This window comes from Gossypium hirsutum, chromosome A03 (genome assembly GCF_007990345.1).
Source record: "Gossypium hirsutum isolate 1008001.06 chromosome A03, Gossypium_hirsutum_v2.1, whole genome shotgun sequence".
Taxonomy (NCBI): Eukaryota; Viridiplantae; Streptophyta; class Magnoliopsida; order Malvales; family Malvaceae; genus Gossypium; species Gossypium hirsutum.
The window spans coordinates 102,671,878-102,685,088 of record NC_053426.1 but is presented as its reverse complement, the minus strand read 5'-3'; the positions used below and the strand labels follow the sequence as shown (position 1 = coordinate 102,685,088).

The following is a 13,211-nucleotide window of genomic DNA, read 5'->3' as shown; positions in this document are numbered from 1 at the left end:
CAAAATCAGTGCACCTCTAGAAAAAGCCCTCTTCGCAACATATGACAATTCCCAATTCGGCATCCTTTTACATGGGAAGGATCTCTTTCAGCACAAGGTTTCCTTTATGAAATTCTTTTGGACGAACCTTCTTTGTCATAAGTCTGTGTCATCCATTCTTGGTACATTTGCTTAGGATGAATACATTCAAGTTAAGTTTACTAGAGGTATTCAATTCTTGACTCCATCAAAGCTTGGAGGAAAAATCTTGATTCATAAACCCATGAAAGGGATTGCCCCAGTAGTAGTCCTGAATGTTGTTTGTCAAACCCTACAAAAAGATGGTTCAATAGTTTTCACAAGACAAGAATGAAGTTGCTGACTTTATCCTTCAACCTGGAAAGTTGAGGTACAGAGATTACTCTCGAAGCATACATCCCACCATGACACGATGATGTTTCTGAAGCATCCCTAATCTTCATAAATTGCCCCCAACTGTGAAGCTGCCAAATGAGCGTAGCAAATAGAGCCATAACAAATATGACTATGGTGCTCCTTTGATACATATAGGATAGAGAATGAATAAACTCTTGTAGATCATCAGCTGAAAACCCAGCCTGGTCTAAGAGAATATGATAGTGGGTCTGCCTCGTGATTCCAATCATTCCAGCATGGGTATCAAGGTAAAAATCATTGTTCTTTGGATGGCATACTTTGTTGTCAATGACAGTACCATGTAGCACATTGTCAGGAGATCCCTGCTGAAAAAACTTGGTATGATGGTTTTTCGTACAACAATAACCACAATCTTTAGGGTTCCACTTCTCATCAAGGAATTGGAAGCCTCAATAACTTGATCAAAACTTGATTGAATTGAGACTCGCTAACCCCATCCCTGAAAATAATGATTTGATCAGGTTTCCTCTTTCCTGAACTTGTATAGAAGTCTAAGAGAGCTTCCTTCATGATACCGTCATCCACTTTGTCAGAAACTGGTTTTGAAGAAAGAATCTATCATTTTAAGCTTCAGATACTGTGTACAGCCCGATGCTCCATAGCTAGAAATCAATGGCCACCACCTGGAGCTAACCATCACAGCTATTGACGGCACATCAGACTACTCAGGAAAGCCAAACAATGCACCCATTTCAAGGATGATGGTTGGAACCTTTGAAACAACTGGAATTGAAGGTGTTTTCCCCAGCGTAAGCATAGAGAGTAGGCGGTAGTTTCTTATGCCAATTTTTACCAGTCTCGGTCATCTTTTGTAGTTTGTTTTTTCCTTCTTTTTCTTTTCTTTTGGCAACCTTTGTTGTACTGTGGTATGGCGCATTATCTTTGAACAGACTGCAAACTTTTGGCATTGTGTAGTTATATATAATCTCTCTCTTTTTTTTTGAAATGGATGACTATTGACTTGGTAATATTGGCATATGAAGCTATCTCCCCCTCTTAATGGAGTAGTTGACGTCCATAAAGATGAGTCATTATCAGCTTCAAACTTTTGACGAGCTCGGGCCCATAACATACATGCCCCATAAGTATTGACTCCTTTAAATTTGGCATTCATTGTACAACTGATGCGATCCCTTTTCATGGTGGACCAACAGTGCCCCAAAACCTCATGTTTATTCTGGCAATTGCAAATCCTCCTGCATGCGTTTTTGGACCACATTTTTGAATTCCCATAATAGTCTCAACAAGGTCTTGTCTTGTCTCCTCAGCTAATTCCAATTTCACAATCTTTCCTTCCTCTAAAGCTATATTTCCTACCACCACTTCATGGGGTAAAAACCATTTTCAACAAAAACAAGTCACAATTTCTATCACCTTCAAAGTACTGAGATTCCTCTAAACACATATCGCACTCAAAAGGAACTCTGAATTTGTAGTATCGTTGCTCGTGTCATTGATATCTAGGGATCTATGATAGGCACACAAAAGAATATACAAGGAATAAATGAATTCAAAAATGACTATTTACATGAAATGAAAATTTATAAAGAATGTCAAAGGTCAAAAGAATCAGAATGAAATAATAGTTACTCGGATAAATAAAAGTATGTTTTATTAAAAATAAAAATGTCTGAACATGAGCCCACTTCTCAAAAGAAATCTCATTACTCCTAGGCTTTAGAGCAACAAGAGTGTTCTGAATATTACTCCGTAAAATTCCTAAAGATTACAGGAAGTTCTTCCGCAGTCCAATTGTTTAAAGAAATTCCCGGTTCGTAAGGGCGAATGCCCTCAAGGTTTCTTTGTTCAGTCCCTTCCTCATGTATGACATTGATGGGATGATTTTCATTTCCAAACATGCCCTTCTCCGGGTGAGCTATCCCTCCTGACACAAAAGTCGAGGATATGTAAAGGAACGTCGTTAATTCCCATTCAACTTCTTTTTCACTCAGCCATGACCCTCTTCTCTCTCTCTCTCTTTTTCTTTCTCTTTTTAATAACTTTAACTAATTAGGGTCTTTTTATGGATTTAAATGCATTTGATGTGATGCAATGCAAATGCATAAATGCAAAAGAAAATGAGATGTTGATCTTGAATCCAATTCCATTAGAATAATTTTTCTAGAAAACAGATTTCTTTACATGAAAATAGATTACATATGCGATCTTGCCCTTCATAGTCCAAGTAAACGCTGATCTTTTCTTCATGATCGAATCCTGTAAATTCTCTAAAAGATGCCTTTGCTAGCTCCTTGCTGCTTAATCTGGGCCTCGATCTCTTGCTCGCTTATCTCCATGATACTCATCAAAAAGTGCCAGCTCTTGGATAATCTTCGTTGGCAATTAAATCAAGTCATGTATTCTTTCGTGGACTTCTGGCTTTCTCTCGTCATGCTCTTGGATAACCTTTGCTGGCTTGAATCTCTGGCAATTACATCATGTATTCCTCCGTGGACTACCAACTTTCTCTCGTTGTGTTTACCTGGACTATATTCAGACGACCGCACTATAATCTACTTTATCAAGAAATTTGTTTCCTTATGGCAAACTATTCTATTTAGGAATCGAATTTTGAATCGACACATTCTTTTCTTTGATGTAATGTAATGCAAATGCATGAATGCAAAAAGGTACCGATCTCGATTCAGTTTCATTTTAGAAAACGTTATTTAAGGAACATAAATCTTTTCATAAAACGGATTACAAATACGCTTTCGCTCGTAGGCCCAGAGTCCTAACCCTATCTAATAAGAAAGCTAACTTTTAACCACGATCTGACTGTAACTCATATTGGTGCTCAACGTGCTCGCCCTTTCTACCAGTATCTGTAAATGATCAGCTATCTTTTGAATTTGAATTACGGCTTCACCTATGAAGTAATTTCTACAGCCAAAGACACCTCCTCCAATGTCTGTAAAGTTGCTCTGATTACCTTGAAAGAAAGATTGGCGACCGAGTAGGCATTCCAGCTCTGCAACATACTGCCTTAAAATGATATCAAACATCCTCAGTGCTTCTTGAGAGTCTTCAAATTTTTGCCCCCCATAGAACATTTTGAATTGCTTGCATGGGTATTTTCGCAGCATAGCTAATCTCCACTTTAAAAGTCTTTAAACAATACGATCTTATTTAATCTCTTTCTTTCATGCTCATTTGGGTTGTCCCGGCCATTAGGTCTTGCATTTCCATTATTTCTAATAGGTACAACATTTTAAAGTACCAGAGTAAATTCCAGCTTGTTGTTTGGTAGCGGTCCTATAGTAAGTGAGCCTTTGTACCATCATAAGCAAAATTCTTTCCATCCAATTAAATTTTGTATGTCTTATACCCTTACCATCCACGAGATGACTATCTTCATCTGTAATGGTAGAAGTGTCCCTCAGTACTCCCCACGCTCACCTTGAATTGTTCATCTATCTTCATGTCAAGCAAATACTGCAATTCCCCATAACTGTTGTAGAACAACTGCTTCGCTTCGTTACTCCATTAATCCAATATTTCCTTTAACTCTTGGAGGTTATTTTGCATTACACTAATGAGAGTGTACTCCCATAATTTTGATGTGTATCCTTCGGTGACACTATTTCCTTTTTCTATCTGGGTTTTCTCTGACCAAGCACAAACGAAAGAGTTGTCCTCCACTTTATTAAGATATTCGTTCCCCATTACAAAACTTTCTAACTCAGAAATCGAACCTTGAATCGACACCTTTTAATGATAAATGACATGAAATGATAGAAAAATAAGAAAAACAAATCAGTGTTACATATATAAAAAAAATAATAAATAAGAACTTATAAAGGTAGGCACTAAAGGTCATCATCATACTACCTGGGGCAAGCACTTAAAGTTCACTATATGTAGTTCGGTTCTAAAGCAAGGGTACCTGAACCAGCAGATTCCTCGGTCCTCACCCACTATAGGCTCATATAGGCCAAGTTCAGTTCAAGGGGACACTTTTCCCTATGGCCATGCGGAGATGAAAATCTCACGAAGACATAGGTAGAGTATCCCGTAATCAATCCACTAGCTCATGCGAAGGTGAAAACCTTACGAAAGCGTAGCTTCTCACTCCCACTTAAGGGTATGACTACAACGGTCGTGCAAATGCAATGTATAGCAATAAAGTAACAAACATATGCAGCAAACACATGTAAAAGATTTAAGTATTCCAAACTTCTGACATTAAGACAAAAATACTCAATTTCTTGGCTCAACTCTCTTATCGTCCCAGCGGAGTCGCCAAGCTGTCGAAACCATTTTTTAAAAGGACGTTTTAAAAAACGGGGATCGACTTTTTGAAAAATGAAAACGGGAGTCGCCACCAATCTTTTTAGGTGTGATTAGATCACCTTATAAAATGTTTTGTTTTAAAACATTAATTTTGGTCTACGAAATTATGAGAAAATAGGCTCGGGAGTCGGTTATGTACGAGGAAGGATTAGCACCCTCGTAACGCCCAAAATTGGTACCAAATTGAATAATTTTTTGTCTTAATGTCAGAAAATTTGAAAAGATTTTAAAACTTGAACAATTTAAAGTTGAAACTTGAGATTCCTTTGTTCAGAAAGTATACAAACATCACATCCAGCATGTTAGGACACGATGTTTTAAATACTCGTAACTAAAATTATCTCATGATTTTGAAAATTTATTAAAAAGGATATTTGGTTATTTAGTCAAACGAAAAAATCACAACCCAGCATGTTAGGGCACTATTTTTCGAATTTCTAAACACCAAACATTGCCTTATTTAAGAAAAAAAACTTTTTCAATTAAATAAAATATATTTTTTAAAACAATGAATAATATAGAATTTAATAAAAAAATAATTTGATATAATACTAAAATTATTAAAAAAATAAAATATAAAAGAGAATTAAAAAATCAAGGAGATAGGGATTAAATAAAAAGGTTGAAAACAAAGATGAACAAAGAATAAATAAGAACAAACTGTAGAAAATAAGAACACAAGAGGGAGAGAAATTTGAGTGAATGCTCTCAAGAATTCTTATTTCTTCCCAAAACTCAAGTGATGTCAAGTTGTTTTACAATGAGGGGAGAGGCCTTTATTTATAGTTGAGCCTCCCCAAATCCAATGGTACAGATCAATTACATCAACGGTTAAGATTAAAGGATATCTACAAATTAAATCTCCAAGATTACAAAATCATATCTTCTAAGATTGTATATCATATCTAAGATTGCAATCATATATAAGATTGTATCATATCTAAGATTGCAATCATATCTAAGATTGTATTATATCTAAGATTGCAATCATATCTAAGATTGCAATCATATTTAAGATTGTATCATATCTAAGATTGCATATCACATCTAAGATTGCATATCATTGAAGATTATATTTCCACATGAGTCAAACTTGTAGATGGACCTTAAATCTTTTCAAGTAATGGGCCATTCCGATCGGGCCAAATTATATCTGTAATTCTGGACTAAACTTGGACTTTTTTTTTGGGGTTTTTTTTGGACTTATTTCTAGGCTCGGGCAAAATTGAGTGTCTACAAGAATAATCGTGAGGATCAGCCCAATGGGACTTTAGATGAGTCCTTAGTCTCTCTGGGGCATGTGTCTACTTAGGAGACGGAGGTCACTATGGTTATGCCAGCTACTGGTGGCGATAATTCAGAGATTGGTATTTATTCGTTAACCTAATCTGTCTTGGGAGTCTTGAGGCTATGTTGGAGAGGACAAAAGAGGTAAATGTGAGTAAGTATGCCGTGTGTGAGGGTAAAGGTCATGGTAAGGTTCAAAGTAAGAGAGATCTTAGTTTTTCTAGCTTAGATCTGCAATCTATAAAGCGGGTTAGACGCATAATCTTAAATTAATTGCAGTTTTCTTTGCCTTAAAAATCTGGAGGCATTATTTGTATAGTGAGAAGTGTATCATTTACATTGATCACGAGAGCCTCAAGTATCTCCTAACTCAAAAGGAGGTGAACCTTAGGCAATGTAGATGGATTGAGTTGCTTAAGGACTACGACTGTACAATTGAGTATCATCTTAGTAAGGCCAATGTGGTGGCTGATGCTTTTATTCATAGATCAATGTCTGATTTGAGGGCGATGTTTTCTCGTCTAAGTCTGTTTAATGATAGGGGTCTGTTAGTCGAGTTGCAAGTTAAGTTGACTTAGATTGATCAAATTTAGGTTAAACAGTTGGGTAATGACTCTTTGATTTTGCAATTTCGTCAAGTTGAGAAAGGTAGTACTTTTAATTTTGGGCTAAATGGTGATGGGTTGTGTTTCTGAGGCTGAGTTTTTGTGCCTAATGATTCTAATTTGAGGCAATTTAAGCGCATAGTAGCCCTTATGCTATGCATCCTGGCTAGAATAATATGTATCGGGATCTCTAAGAGTTATACTAGTGGCCTGGTTTGAAACAAGAGGTAACAAATTTTGTCTCTCCTTGTTTGACATTTCAGCTAGTTAGGATTAAGTATCATCTCCCTTCGAGTTTGCTTCAGCCCGTTAAGATTCCTCTTTGGAAATAAGAATGGGTGACTATGGGATACCCTTAACATTCATTAAGAAGGATCCTATTTGGGTCATCATGGATTGTTTGACCAAGTTGTCCATTTTCTCCATGTCAGGATAGATTACTCCCTTCAAAAACTGGCTAAATTGCATGTTTTCGAGATTTAGACTTTATGGCGTTCCAGTCTCAATTATTTCTGATAGAGATCCTCGCTTCACTTCTTAATTTTGGAGAAAGCTTCATGAAGCTTTGGGTACTAGGTTGGACTTTAGTATTGCATTCTATCCTGAGATAGATGGAGAATCTAAGAGGGTGATTCAGATACTAGAGGATACGTTACGGACTTGTGTTATCGACTTCTGAGGTAGTTGGGAGGAGTTTTTGTGTAATAGCTCAATTTTAGTAATGTCGAAAATAGTGGTTTCGGGACCACAATTTCAGTGATTAAATTATTATTTTATTATTTATTATAGGTCTACGAGACTATATTAAGGTCGCATTAAAATTTCTTTAAGAAATTTTGATGTTTAAATGGTTAATTATGTAAAAAGAACTAAATTGAAAAAAATATAAAAAGTTTATTTCTATTAGTTAAAAGGGTCTAATGGCTATAAAATTTTAAACTAAAGGACTTGAATGAGAAATAAACCATTTAAAGGGTTAGTGGATATTTATAGACAAGGTTTTAATGATTTTTTTAGTTATTAAAGGTTAATGTGGTAATTTAATAATTAAATGAAAAAAATAAGTAAAGAATTCTTTCACTCAAAAAACCTAAAAAAACCATTGAAGGAGCTTAGAGCAATTGGTTAGGGATAATTCATTGCATAGTAGTTTTCAAGCTCGTTTTTAATAATTTTTATGATTTTGAATCCGTTTTAGCTTAATTTAGCAAGGCCGGGGGGTTAATTTGTAAAACTGTTAAAGGTTGATGGTTATGGCATGCATGCTTTTGAATGAGTTTTGATGTTAATTGGTAGATTATGAATCCTTGTTGAAAAATGAACAAGTTTTGTTATGTGATTTTTGATGAAAATGGCAATTAGGGATTAATTTGTTAAAGATGTAAAACTATATGTTTTTTTGTGAAAATTTGATAAATATAGGTTAATTTAATGTCCCTTGTAAATGTGGTTAATTTGGATTTAAGTTGAAATGGTTAGACTTTAAGTTATAAGCATAAGGACTAAATTGTGAAAAGTTAAAATGTTAGGGGAAAATTGGTAATTTTTCATAAATATGAAATGTGGAATAAGTTGAATACTAGAAATATTTAATTGATTGAAATTACTTATTTAGATCAAGGTAAACCACGTTCGGACTTCAATCGAGGAAAAGCTAAAGCTTTGGATTAGTTCGATCTGGCTTCTACGCCCTATTCATCGAGGTAAATTCGCATGAACTGTATTTAGTTTAAATTGAATTCTTATTGTTTTTTAATGTAAATTAATTGATATACAAATGTATCAATGCTATGAAGAATTGACGGATATTTAGTCCCAGTTGAACCTTAGGAATTCTTAGGATGCAATGACATGTCATTAGGGATTTCATGTTTTGGGTGCTGGTCTTGAATATCCCACCAATGGCTAAGGTCCTGTATTTGTTGCGGGTACTCCACAGCTCGTGTGAGCAGGCCCATTTCACAACTCTTGTGAGTAATGATGTAAAGGATCTCGAGTATCCAATGTAATTCTAAATGGTTCAACAGGCAAGAAAAGGGAACTAAAAGGGTAAGTATGTAAATGGATTGATTCATGACTTATGAAAATGAACTATGAGCTAAATCATGCATTTACTTATGAAATTTCAATATGTTATGGTTGATTTCATTTGTATCATGGGCAAGTACACTAACTTGTGATGTGGTAATGTTACATAGGCTTTTACTAAGCTTATGACACCGGTGATGATTTATGTTAACCTTTGAATTGTCAAAATTGACATGGTAAGTTTAGTGTAAGTTTATACTAGCTTACTAAGTACTTGTTGCTTACTTATTTTCTTTTCAATGTTCTTTAGGTCATCGGAAGCTTGATTTGGTTGGAAGCTCATCAGAGATCTATCACACTATCTAGCAGTTTATTCGGTAGTTTTTGAGCATTTTTGCCAAGGTTTATAATGGCATGCCTAGGGTAGTTTATAAGGGTGTTTTGATGAATATGTAAATGGTAATTTGGTATGTTTGTGCCTTGATGTTTATGTATGGACTTATAATGCTTGTTTAGGTAAGTTCTTTTGGTCACTTTTTGATGATCGATGTATATGGAATTTTGATATAAGATGTTGGTTTGGAAATGGTCAATTATGAAGTTTTTTAGGCACAAAATAGAATGAGGTGTTTATGCATGGAATTAGGTAAGGTTAACATGTTTTGGTAAATGTTGTTTTACTATAATTGTGGTGCCTTTGAATTGCATATTTTTTAGGTGATTTAGGATGCTTGAAATGGTATATTTATGCAAGTTTAAATTGTGTATGAACCCCTTGAATGTGTGCTTAAATGATTTGAGAAGTAATGCATGATATGATATTGAAATAGTTTGATTTTAGGTGAATTTTGGGTTTACACGGTCCGAGATATAGGCGAGTAACTCAGCCGTGTGAAGCACACAGTCGTGTGTCATTTGAGAGTTCCTTACTATCCAAGTCAGTGAGTTACACGGCCTAACCCATCTCTGTCACTGGATTAGGGGTGTTACATTCTACCACTGGCTGAGTTTGCGTATAATAACAGCTTCCAGTCCAGTATTTAGATGGCACCTTACGAGCCTCTGTATAGTCGTAAGTGTCGTACCCCGTTGTGTTGGACTGAGTTGGGTGAGAGATGGGTTTTGGGTCTTGAGTTGGTTTCTGAGACTAAAGACAAGGTTAGACTAATAGGATTGTCTTAAGGCAACTTCTGATAGATAGAAGTCCTATTTGGATCTGAAGAGGAGGGATATCAAGTATTTTGTGTGTAATGAAGTCTTTCTTATGGTATCTCCATGGAAGAAGGTCATTTGTTTTGGACGTAAGGGCAAGTTGAGCCTCAGGTTCGTTGGGTCGTATCGGATTCTGAAATGTGTTGCACTGGTCGCCTATCAGTTGGAGCTACCTCTAGAGTTGGACTGCATTCACAATGTTTTCCATGTCTCTATGTTAAGGCGATATTGGTCTGATCCATCTCACATTGTGACTATTAAAAAGATTGAGGTAAGACCGGATTTTTCCTTTGACGATGAGCCAGTTCAGATTCTAGATCGAGATGTTAAGGTCTCAAGAAGGAAGACCAACCTTTTAGTGAAGGCTCTGTGGCGGAACCATAACACTGAGGAAGCCAATTAGGAACCTGAGGACTCGATTCGACAACAATATAAGCATTTGTTTGAATTAGGTAAATTCTGAGGCCAAAATTTCTTTTAGGGGGGAGTTGTAACGCCCCAAAATTTTTAATTATTGATTTGTTAAATTCTACTATAATTTAGTATCACTTTCAGTGGCTAAGGGTCTTGGTTGAGTGTTTAAGGCCTTGGGTTCAAGTACCACTCTTTGGAAAATTTTAATTAATTTTGTTCCTAGGTCTATCCCTATTTGTTGGGTTTAAATAGTATTTTCGATGGACTTGTGATAGATTGAGTTTGCTGGTTCAGTGGTAATGTGTTAGTTTACCCTCGGTTCAGTGTTTGAATCCCTTTGTGAGCAAAATTGAATTTATTTGTTAATTCTTAGTATGTTGTCCAAGTTGATGGTGTTGGAATTGGATTAAAACTCTTAGAAACAAAATAAAAATGTTAATTTATCAGGATGATTTGTTAGTTGGGTTTTTGTTTTATTTTAAAATAATAATAGTTTAATTCTATCAAAAGACTATTATTTTATTTTTCCCTCAAAATCTGCTCCATATTTACATGTTCTTTTGTTCCTTCATTCCTTTTTCACGCCGCCATTATTTTTCCTTCCCATACAATTTTAATTTTTTTTTGTTTTATTCCTCTTTTTTATTCTTTACATTGTTAATCATAATTGGCTACCTTATCGTCAATTTTTTCTTTTTAATTTGTTTCCTATTTGAACTTGGTTTCATCACTCTCTTGTTATTCGGATTTGGGATTGTCACAACTATTTCATTAGGTAGTATTGTGTTTTTTTTTGTTCTTCTTTTCTAGTCTGTTTTTCTTCAGTTCTTTGCTTTCATCTCTTTGTTTTGTATATGCTATGTTATGGATTATGTCTGAAATTTGACCTGTGGTACTGATTTTATAAGTTACACACTGAGTTTTGAAAACTCACCTTCTATATAATTGTCACTTTCAGGTAACCCTCAGAATTAGGTGGATCAGTGCGATTGGAGCTCGATTATAATATTTTGGTACATTTTATTTATTTAGGAATTAAGGTGTTTTGTAAATTTTGGACACTTGGGACTATTTTGGTTTTGGACTTTATTATCATTTTTCCGCTCAAAATTGATTAACTATTTTTATTGACGATTCTTAGTTTTCCTGCAAAATAATGGATTTTTAAACAAGTGGTGTTTTCCAAAAGTTAACATGCTAAAGATTTCCGTTGCAAACTTATATGTTTTAGAAAATTAAACAGAAAATTGTTTCACAAATTGGATTTTCACATAACCAAAGTTAATGGTGCCTTTTCAAAACCAATAAATTATAGGTTTTCGAGTGAACTTGCAATAACATATCTAGATCTGGCCATAAGGTCTAGGTCAGGTTTAGGGTGTTACAAAATATATCTATGGACTATATAGTAAATTATTATATAAGACTAAGACTCGGTTGGAAATAATGAATTGAAGTGATATAGAAAGGTAATGAGTTAGTATTGAAAATGTATTCTAATTAAGGACATGAATTTATATGTTTAAAGAAATCATTTGTGATCTGTGTATGTGTTTCTCCTTAAATCGTGATGAGGTGATGGCTTAGAGATTGAATGACGTAAGTGATGTAACGAAGACATTTTGTTGAGAAAAGGAAATACTTTTAGAGTAAGGTATAGTAGCGAACAAGTGTAAAGGAATAGAACTCAAGGAAGCATTCGACAGAGACAAGGTTGAAGGTTAAGAACGATGAGACTGTCTCTATATTTATATTATCAGTTGCAATGTGCAAATATGACTTAGGTAAATGATTTTTTGCTCACTAAGTTCTTATGAACTTATCTATGTGTGTTATGTTATATGGGAGTTGATGTGGGTCTACACCAGAAGGGACGAGACCAGGACTACACCAGAGAAATGACATATTAGGTTATTATGCATACAAAGTGAGTTTGGCGGCATGTTTAAAAAATGAAATGTTACTTAAAGATCTATACTTTGGGGTATGTATAATTTCTTAGGATTTCAATTTAGATATTACTATAATTTAATTACCACGTGTTGTAGTTGTATTTACTCATTGTATATACTTATGTATTTTAGTTCTAAATTTTGCAATTAAGTTGTAATTATCTGTAAATTGTATAAGTAGATTTAGTTTGTGTCTGTATTCGTGTAGTAATACCCAAGATTAGGATTTGGTTAATCAGATCATGTTGAGGGCATTACATTAAGAGTTCCAATAATATTTATATCATCAACATAAACAACAATTATCACAAAATCTGATTCAAGCCTTTATATAGACAAATTAGATCATTTTTTATCGAGCAATTTTCTCGAGAAACTCTATATCCTTTTGGGATTTTAAATGTTTTAGACATGTTAAGTTATTCACTTATTGCCAAACTAATAAGATATTTAAACGTGATTGCATCCACCACAAGATAAGATGTCTCTTCCTAATCAATGTCAAGCCTTTGCGAAAATCCTTATGGTACAAGTCATGCTTTATATCTTATGACTTCATTTTTCTCATTTCATTTTTGCACAAATACTTATTTATATCATATCAGCTTTACATCTTTAGGTGTTTAGACTATAGGTCCAAAAACCTCACATTTAGAAAGTGAAATCAATTCTAGTTGAATTGCGTCTTTCCATTTTGATCATTCTTTTCTATTTCTACATTTTAAATAAATTTAGGCTCAGTATTTTTATTTTTATTTGCTATTTCAATAACAACATTATAAGCAAAATTATTGTTGACAACTATATTTTTCCTATTCCATCTTTTTTTCATATTAACATAACTTATCGAGGTCTCTTTATTTTCATCATTTTCATTTTCACTTCTAGGTACCTGAATCTCTTGAGTTTTATAATTAGATATGTCATGGGTTTCTTCAAGAAGCCCACCTCCACTATATGATCATCATAAATGTTTGATCTTTTC

General features: G+C 34.4%; 1 pseudogene; it reads right to left on the bottom strand.

Annotated features, from left to right (window-relative positions):
• Window positions 1-335: 335 nt before the first annotated feature.
• On the bottom strand, window positions 336-1,192 carry LOC121218358 (protein argonaute 4-like; annotated as a pseudogene).
• Between the last annotated feature and the right edge of the window lie 12,019 nt (window positions 1,193-13,211).